A 22590-nucleotide genomic window follows, 5' to 3' on the forward strand; every position below is an offset into this window, starting at 1 on the left:
TCCCCTGCATCGGCAGGCGGACGCGCAACCACTGCGCCACCAGGGAAGCCCCTATTTGCGACTTTAACAATTTTTTTTACTTGTTCTTTTAAATAGAAAACTTATAAGTATTGAATACCATTTGAATGACTATTTTTTCCTTTCTGAATATCAACTGGGAATATCTAGCTCAGTTTTATTTAGAAAAAGTGGAAGTTAAGTAGATTAATTTCTCAGTGGGATTTATCATCAGGAATAAATTAAAGCATAGAGTGAATGGTCAATTTAGATTGGTCCTCTGTACTGAGGTAGCTTTGATCAAACTTCCAGATTTCATTTATTTTGTCAACTTTTTAAAAATTTAGGTGCAGTTAATTAAACTAGTTGTATTTTTCAGTCCATGGCTTATTCTTCTCGTTCGTTCATACAGAGCTTCCTTCCTTTCTTTCTTTCTCTTATCTCTCACACCTCATTTTCATTTTCCCCTCTTTGGAAACTATTTTAATCTTTTAAATCCATATATTTTAATTTAAATACATCCCTCCAAAGCATACTGTTTTATATGCATATATTCTTAATTTAATGAGTAGTATTATATTCTACTTTTTGTTTTATTTCTTTTTACAACTGAGCCTTCTTTTTTAATATTATTCATGTTGCTACTTGTACATCTAATGTAGCTTCTAACTGCTGCATGCTGTTCCATGGTGTGTGTACGATACGTGGAAGGACTTCTTAAACTTAAAGAGCGAGCATGGTTAACATTACCTCAATTAAACTTTCTGTTCAATAAAGACAACATTAACTAACTGAAAGTGGAAAGATATTTGCAAAATCTAATAGCAACATGCAAGTGACTCTTGCAAATCAACTAGAAAAATTCACCCCAGGGAAAAGATAAAAATAGATAAACATGAAATTTAAAGAAGAGCAAACTTATAAAACTAAGATGCATGTAACAAGGTGGTCAAAATAATGAGTAATATAAGCAATGCAAATTAAAGCAACATTGAGCAATGACCTTAAATCCTTAGACTGGCAAACATTAGAAAGATGGGTAATAGTAACTGAGATATGAAAGCATAAGAACACTATTGCACTCCCGGTGGTAGTGGAGAGCAATGCAGCATGGCTTATTCAGATGAAGTACAAGTGTACCCTATAAACCCATCATTCTACTTCTGAGTACATATCAGGAGAATTGAGAGGACATGCATGGAGATTTTCTCTGTAGAAACGTTGATGGAGGCAAGAGTTGGAAGCAGCCTGGATGTCTGTCACCTGGACAGGGATAGATGAACTGGATGCCCATCACTGGATGGGTGGGTATGTGGAGCATATGGATATTCAAATGCCAGCCATCATAAAGGAGTGCTATGATACTTAAAAGAGTTTGTATTTTTTTTTTTACTTTAAATTTGAAGTCACTAGAAAGGCTCATGAGCCACTTAAGAAAATGAAAGTGCTAAATGTGGAATTAAAAAAACAAAATTAAGGGCTTCCCTGGTGGCGCAGTGGTTGAGAATCTGCCTGCCAATGCAGGGAACACGGGTTCGAGCCCTGGTCTGGGAAGATCCCACATGCCGTGGAGCAACTAGCCCCGTGAGCCACAACTACTGAGCCTGCGCGTCTGGAGCCTGTGCTCCACAACAAGAGAGGCCACGATAGTGAGAGGCCCGCGCACCATGATGAAGAGTGGCCCCCCGCTTGCCGCAACTAGAGAAAGCCCTCGCACAGAAACGAAGACCCAACACAGCCAAAAATAAATAAATAAATAAATAAATTTAAAATACTCAGGCCAATTATTAAAAAAAAAAAATCAAAAAACCAAATTCATAGATACAGAGAACAGGTTAGTTGTTGCCAGAGGTGGTAGGTGGGAGGTTGGGCAAAATGGGTGAAGGGGGTCAAAAGGTACAAACTTCCAGTTATAAAATACATAGTCATGGGTGTAACATATAGCATGGTGACTATAGTTGATAATACTGTATTGCATACTTGAAAGTTGCTAAGAGATCTTAAAAAAAAAGAATTGTGATGGATGTTACCTAGACTTCCTGTGATGATCATTTTGCAATATATACAAATACTGAATCATTATGTTGTACATCTGAAACTAATATAACTAATGTTATATGTCAATTATATATCCATTAAAAAAAGAAAGAAATGAAAGTGCAACTTTACCAAATTTTTAAAGGCTGAAGGCTAGAGGATAAGGGCATGGTTAAGGACTCCAGGAATCTGCCCCTTGTCTTCAAATAATTTCTAAATTAAAAAAATACATGCAGGGCTTCCCTGGTGGTGCAGGGTTTAAGAATCTGCCCGCCATTTCAGGGGACATGGGTTCGAGCCCTGGTCTGGGAAGATCCCACATGCTGTGGAACAACTAAGCCCATGCACCACAACTACTGAGCTTGCACTCTAGAGCCTGTGAGCCACAACTACTGAGCCTATGTGCTGCAACTACTGAAGCCTGGGTGCCTAGAGCCTGTGCTCTGCAACAAGAGAAGCCACTGCAATGACAAGCCCGCGCGCTGCAACAGAGTAGCCTCCACTTGCTGCAACTAGAGAAAGCCCACCCGCAACAACGAAGACCCAACGCAGCCAAAAATAAATAAATAAATTTTTAAAAAAAGAGAAAAAAATACATGCAGAGCACTTAATAAAGTCTACTAGTGTTAAAAGAATTACAACTAAAAATTCAGTCTCCTGCTGTATTTCTTTTTATTATCAAAACATCCCTCCCTGTGGCAACTACTTTCAACTCTTTTATGTATTTTGAATTATTTCCCTCCATATTTTAAAATTATGTAATTATACTGCTCTCTCTCTCTTTTTTTTTTTTTTTTTAAGCCCTGCTCTCTCTTAATACATTAATTTCATATATTTATTTAAACTTGAATATGCTATTTCAGCTTTTCTATTTGAAGGATTTGTGCTATATTGCAACCTGCTTTTCCCAGTTTATAATATGATTGCATATTATAATTTTTGGTTACATTAATATTTAGAGTTTTTATTCTTATGATGTTTTACATATTGTTCTCTGCTGAGTCAATTAGCGTACTATGATAATGAAATTGGATGCATTTGGCTAATTATAGAGAACTTGACTACACTGTGCCTTAAAAAATAGGGATTCAATTTTACTCAGGTAATGAGAAGTCCAGTGATAGAATGTTCAGTTCTGATATACAGGCTCCACTATGCCGTTAGAGACATAAGTTCCATTCTGACCTTCCAATTCTTCTCATGTGGCTTTTGTATCATGCAGGTCACCTGTAGGTTGCAAGACACATGCTTTATTTCTAGGATCTCATCTATATTCAGGCAGGAAGAAAAGGAAAGGAAAAGGGCAGAAACCATGTGCTTGCTACATCTTCTTTCGTATGTTTTCTAGAAGCTCCACTTAACAATGACTTACATCTCATTGGCGCGAGCATCATCACATGGTCCCCCTTTCTGTTGGATATTGGCCTTCATCAGTTGGTCCTTTCATTTTCTTTTCTCTCCTTTTGTTCATCTCCTTTTTGATCTAATTTCCAAGAAATCTTCTAAATCTTATTTTTTTGAACATGCTATTATTTTTTCTATCCTTTTCTGTCTTATTTTTAATTTATAAGAACTTGTTTTTTTGCTTTCTTTTTATTTTAAAATAGCCATCCATATCTTATCACATTGATACAATTTTTTCTCTATCTGAGGATATTGAAGCTTCTTTGAAGCTTGCTTTTGCACTTTGTGTTGTTTGCACTTCCTCAGGATTCCCCTGTTTTAACTGCTTCTTAGGTTTTCTTAAATATCCTTAAGTATGAGGTACTAAATAAGCTATTGGTTATATTGGGTACATGGGTGGGGTTTTTTGATTGATGGGCTTCATTATTAGGTAACTTTTTTTTATTGGAAGGCTCTACAACATCAGTAATTTAGATATCTGTAAGGCTAGTTAGATTCTCTAAAGGAGGATTCTTCAGTAGTCTGCTTGGTAGTATAAGCCTGGTTGCTGGCTCTCAGGGAGCTGATAAGACAAGACGGCTGTAGGTTACAGTGTTCACTAAGCATACTTTCATTTAATATCGTGTTTTCAGTCTTGTGCTTTACACATTCCTTCCTCTCCTCACCCCCACTACCCACCATGGTGCCTGGTGTCTCTGAATCTGTTGCCTTTCTGGTTCAGTAGGTACAGAAACGACTGGCTGATTTTTGCTCATCTCTTTTTTTGTGCTTTGATTGCTGTATTTCATTCCTTAGTTTCATAGGCTCTTAAACATTTTTTGACAACAGATAACCCAGTCCATAATCTATACATATTTCTGAAATAAAAGTTTTATGAAACAATACTTCCTATGCATGGTACACTCTGATATTTTCTCTTCTTTTTCTTCCAATGCAATACAGTGTTGTGAACCATTAAACTGATTTCACAAACCCTAATGCATCAAAACTTGCAGTTGAAGACTTTGCTTTGGAAGAATAAGCCATTTTTTTGTCTTGATTGTCACTCCCTTAACCACTGACACCCAGAACTGACTTCTCATTTAGTACTTTTCTTTGTTTCTACCTTTATCATTAATTCCACCCATCTCTATGTCCCCATCATCTTATACCTGGTACCTTGCTAACTGGTCTCCCTGACTACAGTCTCCTTTCTCCAATTCACTTTAAGTATGTCTCTCTTATTCTCTACTCTTCTAATACATAACATCTAGCATGTTGCTTCTGAAATCAGTTTTTTTTTTAATTTTCCAAAGCTTTATTGAAATCCTATTACCTGTCTGCAGACAGAAGGAAACAAAGTCGTTTTATGCTCAAAGTCACCATCCAGTGTTAATATAACACAGCTGAAGAACAATGCAAACCAAATGTCCTAAGTGTTGCAACACTGAGAGAAAGATGTAAATGGTCTGTTGTCAATCCGAAATCAGTTTTTAACAAATGCTTTCTGAAGGACTGAAAGCTTAAATTACCTAGGGATTTTTTTCAATAAGAGAATTATATAAGATAGTCCTCAAAATTTTCCAAATTTGATTCTAATCTACTTCACCAGTCTTCTCACCTGCTAGATGAAATAATGCCTGCCAAATATTATGTGTTAGCTAGAATAGCTAACCATCATTATTATCCTTACATACTCTCCATTTGAACTGTTGATATGTTTACTCTGCCCATGGTGTGCTCCCTTGAAGTACAGATCTGTCCTTTTTCTCAGTTTGTCTAAATTTTTGGCTTTGCATCGAATTTTCTTCCTTTGTAAGGCATTCCTGACCATTCCATCTCTCACTCACCTCTTCTACATTTGGACTATTTAATTGCTAATTGTTTGAATCTCTCATGTCTTTGTGAATGCTAACTTTTTATTATAGAGTGCTTTCTATAAAATGTGCTGTGGAACGATTTTCCTTGGATATAGGGGTTTAAATGCTATGTAAAAGCAAGCAAGCAAACAAATAAACACACAAACCAAGGAAGAAAGATAGAAAGAAAAATAGAAGAAGAAAGGAAAAGAAGAAAACAGTATTTTATGGCAAAATAAATTTGAGGAATTTATGAGTTAAAGACAACTTTTCTCGACTGCAGAACTTCTTTATGAACACTACAAATCTCCGAAAGGTAGAAATTATACGTAGCATTCCCCAAACATCAGTCTAAAAGACTATATATCCTTTTTTGGTCATAGCAATCTTCTAGGACTAGGATTCTTTAGAAAGCACTTTGTGTAAATGCTGTCATAGGGCATTATCATTTCACACATACCTACTTCCTTAGTTCCCCTTCACAACATCTGTGTGTATTAAATACTGTTACTTTTCCAGTTTAACAAATGAAGAAACTGAGACTTAAAAGAGGCTTAATCATCTGCCTGAAATCACAAAGCCTCTAAGAGGCAGTGCTAACATTTGAGCACTAACGTAGGCAGCTAGCTAGCATAGCTAGCACTAACATAGGCAGCTAGCTAACATAGCTAGCACTAACTTCTAGCTCCAGAGTCCAGCCTTAGCCTCAAGTGTTCGTCAGAGCAAGGACTTTCGGTGACCTCTCCTACTTGCAAAAGCGGGACTGCTGGGTAGATTCAGTGAGATAGGAGATGTAAAGTATGTAGCTCTCAAAAAAGATTAACTCCTTCCACCTTCATCTTTGTTCTTGCTATTCAACGTGGTATTTAATTATTATTATTTTTAAAAAACATGAATATCTAATTTCCTTAAATAGATATCCTTTTTTAAAAAATCTTTTTTAGATTCTATACATTTTTTAAGTGATAGAAGGGCCTTTGTTTTATTTTATTTATTTTTTAGAATTTATTTATTTTTGGCTGCATTGGGTCTTCATTGCTGCACGCGGGCTTTCTCTAGTTGCAGCGAGTGGGGGCTACTCTTCATTGCAGTGCGTGGGCTTCTCATTGTGGTGGCTTCCCTTGTTGTAGAGCACAGGCTCTAGGCACGTGGGCTTCAGTAGTTGTGGCATGCGGGCTCAGTAGTTGTGGCACGTGGGCTTAGTTGCTCCGCAGCATGTGGGATCTTGCTGGACCAGGGCTCGAATCCATGTTTCCTGCACTGGCAGGTGGAGTCTTAATGACTGTGCCTCCAGGGAACTCCCCTTAAATAGATATCCTTTATTGAAGAGAAGATTTTATGTCCCTTTTCAAGTCTTTATAAAACCAAATCCAGTGCTTTTTAGTTGAATGTAGAATTTAGAGCTCACTAATTACTTGTTATAATAGGATATTTGAAGATTGTCTGTTGAATTTTAAGATGTTGCTATTGGTATAGGTTATTATTTGGGTATTATAAATACGTTTGAAAATATCAGATTTGCAAAAATTTTTTCATGGCCTGTATTTATTGGTTATGATTTGAGAGAGTAAAACACAGATTAGAGTATCACTGTGCAAATTCTGGGGTAAATTAGATTTTACAAGACTTTCTCTGTAATTCTAAAATGTTAATTTAAAATAGTATTTACTATAATTCATAGTAAATGAATAATAAAGCACACTTGAATGGCCTCCCAACTTTTGAGGGTAGGGTTATCATTGTCTCATAAAAGGATGCGATTATGCTTTATTATTATAAACAGATTTATAGGTCTGGATTACATCTTGATTCTCTAACTTAATTTTACTCAAATTCAATCTTTCAGTGAGGCATTCTTGGCCCTTCAAAATATGGTTCAGTGTGCCTTTTAAATTATATTTTCACATTCTTCTTTACTCACTGCTATAATCTCTGGCTCATTATTCTCTAAACACATCCTCTCCTTTCTTTCTACCTCTGCTCGTTTTGGTTCTTTTCTCCATTGAAATCATGTGTATTTTACCAGGACTTGCTTAAATTTTATCTTCTCAATTAAGACTTTCTTAATTCTTTCACCTGTTTTTTGAGTTGTAATAGTTGAAGTTGAATTCATATAACAATTTTATGTCAATGTACCAATATTATTCTGTTATATATTATAACAATATTATTCTGTGATATATATTCCATTTCTTCCTCCCACCTCCCACTCTCCAGCTACTCTCTTACCCTATGCTCTCAGACTCTTAAACCAAGAGATGAGAACAATAAATGAATCCTATTGGTCTTAATATAATAATAATAACAGCAACAATAATAATGATATCTGAAAATTTTCATTATTTACTAGAGGTAGATACTGTTGTATGTGCTGTGGTATAATATTTCTTTAATCTATACAGATTACAATGACATCAGTAATATTTTTACTCCGTTTTATAGATGAAGCAACTCAGATTAGAGGTTACTTGCCCCAAGGTCATATAGTGGTGGGGCCAGCAATTGACCACAAGTACTAGGATTCCAGAGCATGGATTCAGAATCACTACACAGTCATCTGCTATGTTGACAATAGTAGAAGCTCAATAATTTTTTTAACTGAATTTACATTTTCAAAGAAATATACGTTTATATATCAAAGTTTGATGCATCATGGTTAGTCTATTTAACACATGTACTTTCTTCAGAAAGATGCATTTAAAGGATGTCCACAGTATCTTTTTATGAAATATGGCTTTTATGAGAGTGACACTCCGTGTAAGATTAGACAATATGATTTGAAAAATAAGAGATTTAAATCACTTGACTATTATACCACTTGAATACATGACTTTTCAAATCTAAGTTAATAACTTTTCTCATTATGAAGCATTATTCCATGTGAAAATTATCGGTGGTGCATATTCTTACTGCTTATTATAACTGACTACTTTTTGGCTTATCTTTTGCAGAATAATCTGAGGTTATCCTCTTGTCCGTTTACTCCAGACCAGGGAGGGAAAAATAGATTTCATTTCAAGGATCACCTTTGTTTATTCAATTAATAGTAGCTGTCTGGAGCACTGAGTTGAGAAGGGTTCTGAATCTTTGCCCAGCTCAGGAAAGAGTGATATGATCAGTTAGGAATATCTAATATAAACATGTGGCTGGGAAAGATAGCACAGTGCCTGCCACACTTGCCATTTCTGCTGTAGGCTGTTGTCTTTCAGTGTTCTACAGATATATGTTGGAGTGTAAATGAATTTCGATATTAAGTTAAACTGAATAAAGAAATGCCTGGAATACAAAGAGTGATCTGTTCCCAGCTAGATATTTTGGAATAGGTCACTCTTTATATTAGCTTATAATGTATGTAATGTGCAGATTTTTAGCATTATCTCTATTAATGTTTCTGTCTTCATATATTATGACCTACACATTCCTATTCTACATTATAGATCTTGGCACTATTTTCTTATCCTTCTTTAAGGTACTGCTTGAAGAACTTTCAGCCACTCTTGGTGATGCCAAGGATACATTTTGTTAAAACACTAATTATGCTTCTGGACCCTTGCCTGCTAAAATGGAAAACATGTAAAACATTTGGTAAGTTTATTAAATTACCATCCAGCCTTTTCCTCAGTTTTTCCTTTTGTATCTACAGAATGGGGTAGTCAATAAAGATATTGGATTAGAATGTTCACATTCTGTTTGTCCATAATCTTACTTGCTGTTTCCTGGCTCCCTTCAGGTAATACTTCTGCGTCTTCATGGTCTTTCCTACATTAAATCTAATAGTAATTACCCCTAAAGTCACTTCACACCTACAGACTTTGATTTTTGTTAAGGATGTTGTTCATGTTTTGAGTCTTTTCTCTTTGGTCTCATATAAATTATATGACAATTCAACTTGAATATAAAGATAAATGATTACCTCTATTTTTGGAAGTATCATATACATTGTTTATGCTTATTATAGGCTAAATTATGTTTCATTTTCAAATTATACAGCTAATTTGGGTTTTGTTGGAGATATTACAAACCTAAAATGTGCCACGGATCTCTCGTTACATGTGTGTCTGCATGGAGATTTTCATCCACATCAACTCATGTCTTTACCTACTATCGTCCCATTGACAGAGATCTGCACAGGAATCTCTAACAAGTGTAAACACCTTTAGAAAGATTTGCCACTTTAATGTCTAAATGACTTTAAGAAACTAAGCTGTAACACTGTTGCTCATGATATAGATTTGTTTTTCACCTAGGGTAATAAAAATTTCAGTACGTGTTCTGTCACAGATAACTATCATCCTCACCCTACATTCCACTTCATATATTTGTATATATACATATAATTATGTATGTGAAATTAACTTTGTAATAAAAAAGTTATTCTCGTTTTGTAATCAGGGTTCTTAGTTGCAGGCACTTGGACTCATTCTAGCTAGTTTAAACAGAAAGGGATTTATTCAGGGTTATTAATGACCTCACAGGATCATTGGGAGAGCTGAAGTAACATAATCAAAAGAACTTAACTGCTAAGGGAACTGCTGGGATATTCAACAGGTCAAATGCCCCAGGTTCTTTAATAGGTACATTATAAGGAGAAGAAAGGGATGAAGGAGGAACCTATAGATTAACAGAAATTTAAAAGAAACAGTGAAATTTTAAAAGGGGCCAAGATTAAACTATGGTGTCTAGGGATGCATAATCTTCAAAGACAAACTGAGGCATATTAAAAATTTTAAGAATTTATTTGAGCAAAAATCCATTCTAATCAGGCAACACCAAACTGGAAGCAGTTAGTAGAGCTCCACCAACAGGAGCTCAGGGGAGAGACTTTTATAGAGAAAATGTGAAAGCAAAGTAAGGAGATTATTGATTGGCTACAGCTTAAAACCTGGCTGTTTGTGACTGGTTGTCCCTAGGTTTCAATTTTGTAAACTTGGGCCACTTACAGGCTTACATTTTGGTTTGGTAACTTATGTAGGCCATGGCATTCGAGTCACTTCAATCTAATGGTCTCCTTGTTTAATTAAACAGTACTTAGGTGATAAAACTATAATGAAACAGAAGGCAGTGGTTGTTATAATCATCGGGATAGTAGTTATATCTGGGGGAGTGGGGGACTTGTTATTGTGTTGGGTTACGTGGAAGGGCTTATGGATGTCTTGCAAAATTCTATTTTATGATCTGGTTAGTAATAAGTGAGTTCACCTTAAAATAACTCATTAAGTTATTTATTTATTCTCTGTTTTTTTTCATATATGTGTTTTATTTTAAAATAAAGAAGTTGAAAATATAATTCAAAACAACTAACATATCAACATGTCAGTAGTATCACCTTCTTATAAGAGAGAGATTACTTTTTTTTTTTTTTTTTTTCCACGGTACGTGGGCCTCTCACTGTTGTGGCCTCTCCCGTTGCGGAGCACAGGCTCCAGACGCGCAGGCTCAGCGGCCATGGCTCACGGGCCCAGCCGCTTCGCGGCATGTGGGATCCTCCCAGACCAGGGCACGAACCCGCGTCCCCTGCATCGGCAGGCGGATTCTCAACCACTGCGCCACCAGGGAAGCCCGAGAGATTACTTTTTAAAAGATGCTGTGTTGCACATACCATGTTTTTACTGGGTGAGTTATATTGGAAAACTTTTACATTTGAGTCATACCTAAAAGCTATTTTAACATTAATTTACAACACCAATGTACACAGACTAATATAATATAGTGCAAATCTTTGCTTGGACAAAAAACAAATACATATATTCTTCTTCTAATCAAGGTGGGAAACATTAAATGCAAATGAACTGAAATTTTAAATATATAATGAATATGAATGACTATAAAGATTATTGATATTCAAGAGCAGGAAATCTTGGCTCAGGTAAAGTGACCTGAATCCTAATGTTTGTTTCTTTGTACCTTTTAAGTGTGGCTAGATAACTCACACAGTAATTGATTTAGATTTGAAATGAACATTATAGGGCTTCCCTGGTGGCGCAGTGGTTGAGAGTCCGCCTGCCGATGCAGGGGACACGGGTTCGTGCCCCGGTCCGGGAAGATCCCACATGCCGCGGAGCGGCTGGGCCCGTGAGCCATGCCCGCTGAGCCTGCGTGTCCGGAGCCTGTGCTCCGCAACGGGAGAGGCCACAACAGTGAGAGGCCCGTGTACCGGAAAACAAACAAACAAAAACAATAAACATTATAACGAAACTGTTTTTTCTGTTTGTCCCGTATTTCTTTCCTTCCTCCTCTGGTAACCACCCTCTTCCCTTCAGGGGACCTGGCCCTATTCTACTCCCATTCTTGTGAGTTTACGATGGCAGTACCCTTCCTATTGATCAAGGATCAGCCCAGCAACAGGCATGTAACTCAGAGTGGACCAGTCTGAAGCCTTCTCTGGAATTTTATAAATTGACTTTCAAAAGGAGGAGATCTCTCTCTCTCTTTCTCTGCTCTGTGGTCATTTGATGGGTTGATTTGTGTCTAGGGAGGGGAGATTGCTAACTCTCTAAGAGAAGTGGTTCTCATATCTGGAGAGATAGGGAAGCTGTAGGGTCTAAGAAGCATCATTTGAGGTTCCATTTGCATATATATATATATATGATGAATGACGCAAGATTTGCTAATGACAGATAGAAGGTATTTACTTTGAAGTTAATTTTATTTCAAGTTTTACATTTGGAAATTAAGCATCTTTAATTATTAGAAAGGAAAAAAATAGTTATTGTACCTGAGGAGCCCAGTCTACACATGGACCTGAATTAGATGATGAGATTCTGGACTTTGAGCTGATTCTGTGATGGGATGAGAATTTGCGGACCATAGGAGGGGATGAATGTGTTTTGCATGTGAGAGGGATGTGAATCAGTGGGGCCCAGAGGGCAAACTCTGGTAGGCAACTTTTAAAATGTCTCCCCTGTCTCCTGGTATTCATGTGCTCCTGTAACCCCTTCCTTTTGAGTGTAGGCTAGACCCAGTGACTCTTGTAAAGAATAGTATGTGGAAAAAGTGATGGAATGTCACTTCCTAGGTTAGTTTACAGTAGACTGTAACTTCTGTCTTGCTTACTCTCTCTTCAAAATTATTTCCATCTTTCCCTCATGGTAATAGTTTTGCTATATATTGGTCTTGTGCTGATATTTAGTGAAAGATGGGGTTTACCACTTTATTTGGGCTACATTCTCAAACAACCTGACTTGAGGAAGACTGGCCTCACCTGCCAGGTGTGCTTGGGGTCACAACAGGCTTCATCCTACATGGGCCTTGAATTGTCCCTTGTAGACCACCTTAATCAGAAACATACAAGAAGGGGAACTCTGGAAATGTAAATCAGCCTAGCCAAGTTGACATTGCAAAACCACCACAATTACTCAGGATATAGTTCATTTATGAGTGACAGGATAAATGCATGATTTTTTCTTTTAATTTACCAATTTTCAAGGTAATGAATTGTTTCCTTATTATCCCCTGAAGTTAAGTAATTGTTTTTTAAATTAGCTTTTTATTTTAGAACAGTTTTAGATTTATAGATAACTTGTGAAGTTATTATAGAGTTCCCACATATCTACTCAATTTCTCTCATTAATATTTTACATCAGTATTGTACATTTGGTATAATTAATGAATGAATATTGACATATTAAATAAAGTGCATACTTTATTCATATTTCTTTTTTTTTCTGTTTGTTTCCTTTTCTTTCTTGTTTCATATCGCATTCAGAATACTACATTATGTTTAGTCATAAGTCTTCTTAGGTTCCTCTTGGCTGTGACAGTTTCTAAGATTTTAATGACTTTTAATGATCTTGTTTTGAGAAGTACTGGCCAAATATTTTGTGAAATGAACATTAGTTGGGATTTATAATATTTTTTTCTTATGATTTGATTTGGGTTATGTGTTTTTGGGAGCAAGATCACAAAGGTAAAGTGCCATTTTCATCAAATCATACTTGGGTACGTATTATCTACATGACATAATAACAATGTGTACATTGTTGATGTGGACCCCTTCCTATCTGGCTGAGGTAGTGTTTGTTGGGTTTCTCCATTGTAAAGTTATTCTTTTCTCCTCTTTACATATTGTATTCCTTGGTAGTGCCGTCCACGCTTGAGAGGGGAGTTATGCTTCACCTTTTGGAGGGTGGAGTATCTGCATAAATGATTTGGAATTCTGCATGGGAGATATGTTTATTCTTTCCCACTTCTTCATTTATTCAATTATTTACTTAGATCAGATATGAAATATTGAATATTTATTTTATGCTTTGGTTATAATACAATACTACTTTATTTTATGGTTCAAATTGTTCCAGCTTTGGTCATTGGGAGCTCAAGTCGACTCCTGTGTCCCTTTGAGATAGCTGTGTGTGTATGTGTATGAGAGCACTTCCATACTTCCTGGCACTACAAGAAGCTATAGGCTCATCTTGTATAGTTCTTGCCCCAGTGCTAGAACCAGCCATGACCCCCAGGAGTCCTGGTTCTTTTTATTAGAGAAGGGTATTAGAAACCAATATCTGGGGCTAGGTGTGCTGTTGCAGCTGGGGTATCATTGCTTCTAAGCCCTCTCAGCTGATAGAGCAAAGACATATAGGTGTGTATACTAAGCTGTGTGTGTATACATATCTATAAGAGATATTTTTGAATAATCACTTACATTTATATTAAACTAAACACCAGTTCATGCTGATGTCTCAGACTGTAATCCACTACCACATGGCTCTTCTAGACCCCTCCTCTTGCTTATCTGTAACCTACCACTCTAACAATGAGAAACCTGGTTTCTTCCATTCACCATCCATTTACTTAATTGTTCTACTCCAGTATGCATGCATAGCAGTATTAGTATTGTTATCCTATCCCTCTTGGGATATCACTTTATCAACTAGAACACAAATACTTACATACAATTTCTTTTGCCTCTAATCTTATAGACTCCACTCATTTTCAAGATTACTTAAGTCAGCACCTTCCCCCCAACCCCCTTCGGTAAGTTGTTTCACACATTTGTAATAAAGTTAGGTTCTTTTGTCAAGGTTCACTCTTTGCGTTGAATAGTTCAAATGGGTTTAACAAATGTTTAGTGTCTTGTATTCACCATTACAATATCATACAGAATAGTTTCACCTATTTAACTTTCTTCACCGCCTTGTATCTCTGGAAACCACTGATATGATTATCATCTCTGCAGTTTTATCTTTTCCAGATTGTCATAGAAATAGAATCATAATGTATGTGGTCTTTTTGGACTGGCTTCTTTCAAACAGCAGTACACATTTAAGGTTCATCTGTGACTTTTCATGGCTTATTAGCTCGTCTCTCTTTATCACTAAATAATATTTCATTGTATATATGTACCAGGACTTTTTATATACATTCACTTATTTTCACTTATTGAAAAACATCTTGGTTGCTTACAGTTTTTGGTGAATATGAATTAAACTGGTATAAGTATGTGCACATTTTTGTGTGAGTGTGTTTTCAAATCAGTTGGATAAATACCTAGGGGTGTAATTGGTGGATTATGTGATAATACTATGTTTAGCTTTTTAAAAAAAATTAGCTGTAATGGACATGTAACATTATATTTGTTCCAGGAGTACAACATAATGATTTGATATTTGTATGTACTGTGACATGATCACGACAATAAGTCTAGTTAACATCTATCACCATACATAGTTACAAATTTTTTTTCTTGTGATGAAAACTTTTTAAGATCTACTCTCTTAGCAACTTTCAAATACACAAAAATACAGTACTATTAACCATAGTCACCATGCTATACATTACGTCCCCATGACTTACTTATTTTATAGTAGAAAGTTTGTACTTTTTAATACCCTTCACCCATTTTGCAAGCCCCCTTACTGTACCTCTTCTGGCAACCATCAATCTGTTCTCTGTATCCATGAGCTCTTTTTTGTTTGTTTTAGATTCCACATGTAAGTGAGATCATAGAGTATTTGTATTTCTCTGTTCAACTTATTTCCTTTAGCATAATGTTCTCAAGGTCCATCCATGTTGTCCCAAATGGCACAATTTCCTTCTTTTTCATGGCAGAATAATATTCCATCGTGTGTGTGTGTGTGTGTGTGTGTGTGTGTGTGTATACACACACACACATACATATGTATGTATATGTAGTTTTTTGTTGTTGTTGTTGTTTTTGTTTTTGTTTTTGTGGTATGCAGGCCTCTCACTGTTGTGGCCTCTCCCATTGTGGAGCACAGGCTCCGGACGCACAGCGGCCATGGCTCACGGGCCCAGCCGCTCCGCGGCATGTGGGATCCTCCCAGACCGGGGCACGAACCCGCGTCCCCTGCATCGGCAGGCGGACTCTCAACAACTGTGCCACCAAGGGAAGCCCTATATGTAGTCTTTTATCCATTCATCCATCAATGCACATTAGGTTGCTTCCATATCTTGACTATTGTAAATAATGAGCAAAGTGATTCAGTTGTGTGTCTGTGTGTATATATATATATATATATTTATATATATATATTTATATATATATGTAAAATATATATTCTTTTTTATACTCTTTTCCGTTATAGTTTATCATAGGATATTGAATATAGTTCACTGTGCTATTCAGTAGGCCCTTGTTGTTTATCCCTTCTATATATGAGTTTGCATCTGCTAACCCCAAACTCCCACTCCATCCCTCCGCCACCCCCCTAAACCATGACATTTTTAATGATAGTCTATACAGGGGCAAAGTTTGAATCACTGACTTCCAGGTCCATGGTAAAGTAAAATGGCATTTTTATATAAAATTTCCCAGATATTTTATAGCAGGGCATTCTGAGATTATTTCTACCTTCTTAGAGAATTCTACTGGAATTAATTTATTGGGAATTTTTATAAAATTTTATTTTTTCTAAGTAATTTTTATTGGGTAGCATAAAATTTCTTACTCTTCAGGTTTCAGAAACATTTTAGGTAGAAAATATGGAGAATAACATGTTGACACGAAAAAAGAAAAGGGCATTTCTAGTTTCCATTGTGTCAAGTGGGTGACCTTTTGAATCTGAACTAAAACAAATTGGGAATGACAGCTTTGAATTTTCACTGATCTCTCCTGAAAAACATTATTGCAAATTGTATCTTAGCAGAAGTGTTTTTTTAAAATAATGAATTATTCATGCAAAATCACTTTATCTCATAGTACACCTGCTGAGAAGGTTTTGCATTGCCTATTAAAGTGTATGCAAAAGCTGTGCAATTAAACCTTCAAAATCAGATTCATTTTGCTTTGCTAATGCCTTATAATGCATCATAGGAAGGGTAATGACAAACATGTATTTATATGCATAGAATATTAAAAAAATAATTAGTACTTGAAAAGGTCATAGAAAAGATCAAAGAATGACTTGCTGTGGCATTTAGCCAGAGGTTGAGGTGGTGAGGGACACATCTCTCTCTCTCTCATTTTTTTTATGATTAATGCTCTTGTCCATTGCATTTGTACTCTTAATATTATTTAGAATTAGTTCATACCTCTGCATACACGTTTTACAGTGCTTCCACTGATAATAGCCTACAGCAGTAATCACAGAAGATAGGCTTTCACACAGTCTATTCATGAGATGTCTGGCTCTAGTGGGTATCTCATTAGTTGATTAAAAAGGTAGAAGTGGGATCTCATGGCCAGGAGCTTAAATACTAAACAATTTTATTTTGAGGACTCCACACCCTCAAAAGACCTTAGTTTAAAGATCAAAGCAGTTAAAATGCAGGTGAAGTTCTACTATAAAATATATTCCTACAAAAAAATTCTCATTCATAAATATATTTCTATTTTACTGTGGGTAATATGTTGATTCAAAACCTTACATGTTTCTTTTATTTATCGGGCTTGTGTAACAAATCATTTCTCTGGTGCCTATCCATATAATAGTTATATTTTTATACATGGGCTTCCATTTTATTTGCATTATAGATATTCATTCACTTATTCACTCTTTATTCATTTTTAATCATTCCTTCATTTATTCAAAAGTAAGTATCATGTATATATTATGTTTTAATTATTGTGCTAGGTTCTAATGGGCAGGAATGAAAGTGGGTCCCTACCTTTAAGAAGTTCAAGGTTAGTGGAAGAGACAGACATGTAAATTTACAGTTATATTGCAGTTGGATAAGTGCTATGATTGATTTGTGCCCAAAGTGCTTTGGGATCTTAAAAGTGAGGTACGTAACACCTCCAGGTTTTGGCGGATTGCCAGTAAAGACTCTCCAGGGAAAGTTTCGGTTGAGGGTATCTTGAAAGGTGAGAATAAGTTAGCTACATGATGAGGAGGAGGGTATTTTAAGGAGAGAAGACAACATGCACAGAGGCAGGAAACAGGGTGTCATGTTCAGGAAACTGCTTGCATCGTGCCAGTGGGGTTATGGTGGGAGATATGATCCGGGGTCAGATTATGTAGATTCTGGTACTCTTGAACTCTTGTCTTTATTGGATTGGTCAGCCATTGGAGACTTTAAACTGGCAGATGATGATCAGAATTGTAGTCTTAAAAGGTCATTCTAGAGCAAGGGGGGGGGTTAGATTGGAGGAGAGATTTAAGGTAGGAAATTATTATAGTAGTCAAAATTGGGTATGGTAATCCCCCAAATTAGATCAACAGCAGGAAGGATAATGAGGAGGGGAAGCAATTGAAACTTATTTGGAAGTAGAACCAACAGGACATGATGACCAATTAGATTTACGAGATAAAGGATCCAGGAATGACTTAAAACTATTTGTCAAGGTAGATGGTAGTTTCTTTCCAGATGAGATATACAGAAGGAGAAACAGGCAATAGCTGAGGTATGCTAAGTTTTGGTCAAGCATTTGGGTTGTACCATAAAATAACAGTGAGCTCATCAACAAATTACAAGAGTGGAAAGAACATTGTATTTTGAGGGGACCTGGGAATTATTCCTAGTTCCTGAAAAAGCTGAATACATAAACTTGTATGCCATTTGAATGCTCTGAGCCTCAATTTACCTTCAGCTGCAAAAAAAAAAAAAAAAAGGGAGGTTGGGCTATGTGGTCTCTAGAAATATTTCAACACTAGAATTTTGATTATGGAAAATTTCCATACCAATAGTCTCAATTAAATACATCTTTTCTCCAAAATAACCATCTAGGAAGCAATAACACATGAGAATTTTAGGAACCAAGAGGAGAAGGCAAGGGAGTATGTGGCTCACTGTATGGTAGAATTTTCTTTGACTGGTTTTAAGCAAATTTTTAAACTTACCAATTCACTATAGAAAAAGAAGATGATTTCATCTTTATCTCTTAAGAATGCAATGTTATAATGATGATTAGTTTTACCAAATTTTAATTAACAATAAATTTAGAAATCTAGAAATAAAAACTAGACAAATTTCTTACTATAACACTGAAAAAAAAATTAAAATATGTTTAGTTTTATACCTGTATTCAACTTTTAGAGAAATTATATCAAAGTATTAGCATAAGAAGTATAAAGTCCTGATATTTAAATAAAAGTATATTTTATTATTCTTTATCACTTCTTATTAATTAGTACTTAGATATTTCTTTTTCTGGGCAAATTTTTCTGACCATCCCATCCTGTCCTCCCTTTTTTGATATCTAGGTCTACTGCCTCAATGTGCCCTATATTCTGTTGTAACACATCACCCATTGCTTTAGGCTTTCTTGGCCACTGCCCTTACTAGATTATGAGATCCTTGAAGGCAGCAGCTTTGTCTTCTGTCATCTCTATTTTCCCAGAGCCTACTATCCTACTGGCACACAGTGAGTGCTCACTAAGTATTGGCCGAATAAGTGAATAAATAAGTGAATGAATGGATCTTCCAAAGAAGACTTGGTGCATATGTTCTTATTTCACTCCTTTGGCAAAGATTCTTCAACAATCCTAGGAAGGCTACTTGGGATGATGGTGAAATAGTGTGACCAGCAACACCATCTTTATATTGATCACATTTAGCTCTTCCTATCCCTCAGTTCCAGATGACTAGGAATTTTGATTCTATCAGTAACTTTCTCAACTGAGAGAGGGAATCAGATCTACTTGATTAAAGTTACATCTTTATAAAACAGGTAATATTACTGACCTCTTACATACCCGTAATGGCAGGTTTTTCTTTTACTTCTGAGTTTCACAATAGATTATAAACATATACATTATCAAATTACTTTAGGTTGATATTATCTTCTTGTTCTTTGTAACTGAAGGCTTCAGTGTTGTAATTTCATATCAAGATTTGGGTACACAAGGCACATCAATAAATAATTGAGTTGTTAACTAAATTTAATAATGCTGTCTCTTGCCTTTTTTATATTGTTACTTCTCTGCTAGTTCAGCTCCTTATTAACTCTCATTTCAACAATCGCAATAGCTTCCCCACTGAATCCACTGCCCCTTGTCTCTTCCATAGGAAATCTGTCCTTCTTACTGACTGCCAGAGTGATCTCGGCATACATAAGACACAGCAGTATACTCAGAGTATCTCTGCTCAAAAACATTCCTCTTCCAGGTTCTTATAAAATAAACACTCCTTAGCTTGGTACAAAGAAAACCAGGTCTGGATTAGGATCCAAATCCAGCTTACCTGTATAGCCTCTTGTTCTATTATATATTGTAAAATCAGTCAAATTAGAATCTCTGAATTACTTAAACATGAGCAACACTTCACTCATGGTATTTTTTTTATTTTAGCTTGGCAATTCCTTTTTTCCACTCTGTCAAAATTCAAATCCCTGCTCAATGCCACTGTACCTGAAAAATATTTTTTGGCTGATTGGCTGATTCATCTATTAAGCTTCTCTTATTCTTTCAGTAAAATGTATCTTCTCCTCATTGATGTATTCATGATGCTTGGATATCTGTGATATGCTAATCAGTCTGTTACAATACAAATGATTATACACATTTAACTCTTTTGCTAGGTTTTAAGCTCCCTGGGAGCTGACCTTTGTCTTGATGACTTTTGGGTGCACAATGGCATTAAGAGAGGATATATACATACAGCTCCTGGAGTGGAGGCAGAGCCTCTTGGTCTACCTTTCATGATGTGAGATTTCAATTTCAGAAAATATTGCTATTGTTTGTTTTTCCATGGGTCTGGTTGAATCAGTCAATCATAGTACCCAAACTCACCAGAGAAGGTTTGATAAGTTATAGGGCTAGCTTATTAATTTGTATGGAGATATACTTTGTCTGATATATGGGGTGTCACCTTCTAGATGCAAAGGAAATTGGAAAATGAAATTAGTAACCAGAAGGATGCTCTAAAAAACAGGAGCAAAGGATTTGTGATGGCTTGGGGGAATATTTCATTCAGCCTATGGGAAAGCTTGAAGAAATTATTTACTCTGGTATCGAATATAGCTATCTAGTGGCTGAACAGTTTTTATTCCAGAAGCAAAATCCCTAGCATTATACGGACCATGATAGACACAAACTTTTCTTCTTTGCTCATGTTGTTGTTTTTTTCTAGATTCTACAGTTCTTTTATTTTAACAAGATAACAGTTATCTCAGACACGTTATGGTAAAATTGGTAGCTGCTTCATTCTCTTTTTATATTAGTGAATTGACTCATATTGGAGTTGAGGGGCATATTTGTTAAGGTGACTGACTCTTGGAGCTAGGCCAGACTTCTTGCTGGAGATCTGGGGCCCCTGTGGTCTCATCGGCAAACATATTCTCAAAAAATCAAATTTTGTTATTTCTGGAGATGACTATATTCATCTATTTCATATTGGATCTTCTTTTGCATCTCAGAAGGTGATCCCTGATTCTTGACTGTACCCACTGCGAGGCTTTTAGACCATGGTTATCTTTCCATACCCTCATGGCTCATGGCCCACGAGCTGTGTCTTATATGCCATGGTTATTGAAGAGTCATAAATATAATACTACTAGTTGGTTTATATTTTGAAACAATGAAATAATTACATATAGGTAAAAATATAAAAACGAAATATGCACTGCTATTTAAACCAACTTTATATGATTTTTCTGAAAGGAGAAGGAATTCTGGGGTAGACCCAGGAATAACTTTCAGGACATTCCTTTTTGCCATATGTGTCACAAAGTTATTTTGCAATTAAGTACAAAATTTCTGACTGCTGGAAAGATTTCCTTAACCTTCCCTTACTGAATCAGTATGAATTTGTGTATGCTTATTTGTAACACCCTCATTGTATGTACTTATTATATTCTCTTGAGCTTTTTGAAACTGTTAAAGCATTTTTGAAGTTGAAGTAGAAGACACCCTTTTTCTCTTGCAACTTTAAAAGGATATAAATATTGCTGATTTGCTTGAAACTAGTTAACATGTAATAAGTAGGAGTTTGTTTTTACTTATAGTTTGATCAGGAATATCAGTAGTAACATAAAATAAAGTAGAGAAAACCCCTTGAGGCATTTAATGTATCCACATTATAAAGCACAGCCTAATGAAAGAAAAACAAACAAACTTACATTCCCATCTGTTAAAACCTCAAGTTTATCTACATATAATGAAACAAAAACATCCTGTCTTACTTGACACATGTCACAGCTGTATGTTGATTCATTTGGAATGGACAACATTTGTGAGGCTTAGGCTCCTGATAGAGAATGCCCTTCTTCTACCCGTAATGAGAAACCACAGGATGCAATTCTAAAGGCCTCAGAATTGTCATGACAGGGCATGGAACAACAGATGGTCCCTTAGGCAGACTAATCCTATGTTATTTAATACCAAAAGCAAAACTGTCAACTGTTTCAGAGAAAACATAGAGCCCGGAATCAAAGAATTGATGAGTAAACATGAAAGAAATTGATTTCGAAATATTTAGTTTGAAATGTATTTTCATTTTTCAGTCTAAACACACATTGTTACTGATTTGGAATTCTAAACCACTGTTTGGATTTTATGAATAAGTTCTTTGGAAATTGCTGGAAAGAAAACTCTCTCAGGAGATCTTTAACTAACAATTTTAAATGAACCAAAAAAATTGTAATAGATTAATGTAGGTTATTGTTTGAGTATTAGTGTATGTGAGCAACAGGTCAAAAGAAGCAACCTCTTCAGAAATTTAATAAATGCATTTGGAACCTATGGCATTTTCACAGAGTTTGACATATATACATACATATATATATATATATATATATATAGTAGGTTCATCCTGGACCTTCTGTAAGGGAGTTTAATTACTTGAGAATCTCATTATACTCATAATGTTATGGTGAGATTCCACAATGAGATATTTTTGTTCTTTACAATAGAAGTTCTGCTTTTCATTAAGATTTCCTTTTTAATATAAAAGTACTCACAAAATTTAAATAAAAGGA

At 35.7% G+C, this 22590-nt stretch overlaps 1 long non-coding RNA gene across 1 annotated transcript in view; it reads left to right on the forward strand.

The window, feature by feature from the left end:
* LOC112064960 (uncharacterized) overlaps positions 1-8855 on the forward strand; it is a 120004-nt gene extending 111149 nt beyond the window's left edge. The window contains exon 4 of the long non-coding RNA XR_002891756.2: positions 8746-8855. This is a non-coding gene — a long non-coding RNA (uncharacterized lncRNA). The remainder of the gene's footprint in view (positions 1-8745) is intronic.
* Positions 8856-22590: the final 13735 nt, after the last annotated feature.

The sequence above is a fragment of the Physeter macrocephalus genome, chromosome 8 (genome assembly GCF_002837175.3).
Source record: "Physeter macrocephalus isolate SW-GA chromosome 8, ASM283717v5, whole genome shotgun sequence".
NCBI classification, from domain to species: Eukaryota; Metazoa; Chordata; class Mammalia; order Artiodactyla; family Physeteridae; genus Physeter; species Physeter macrocephalus.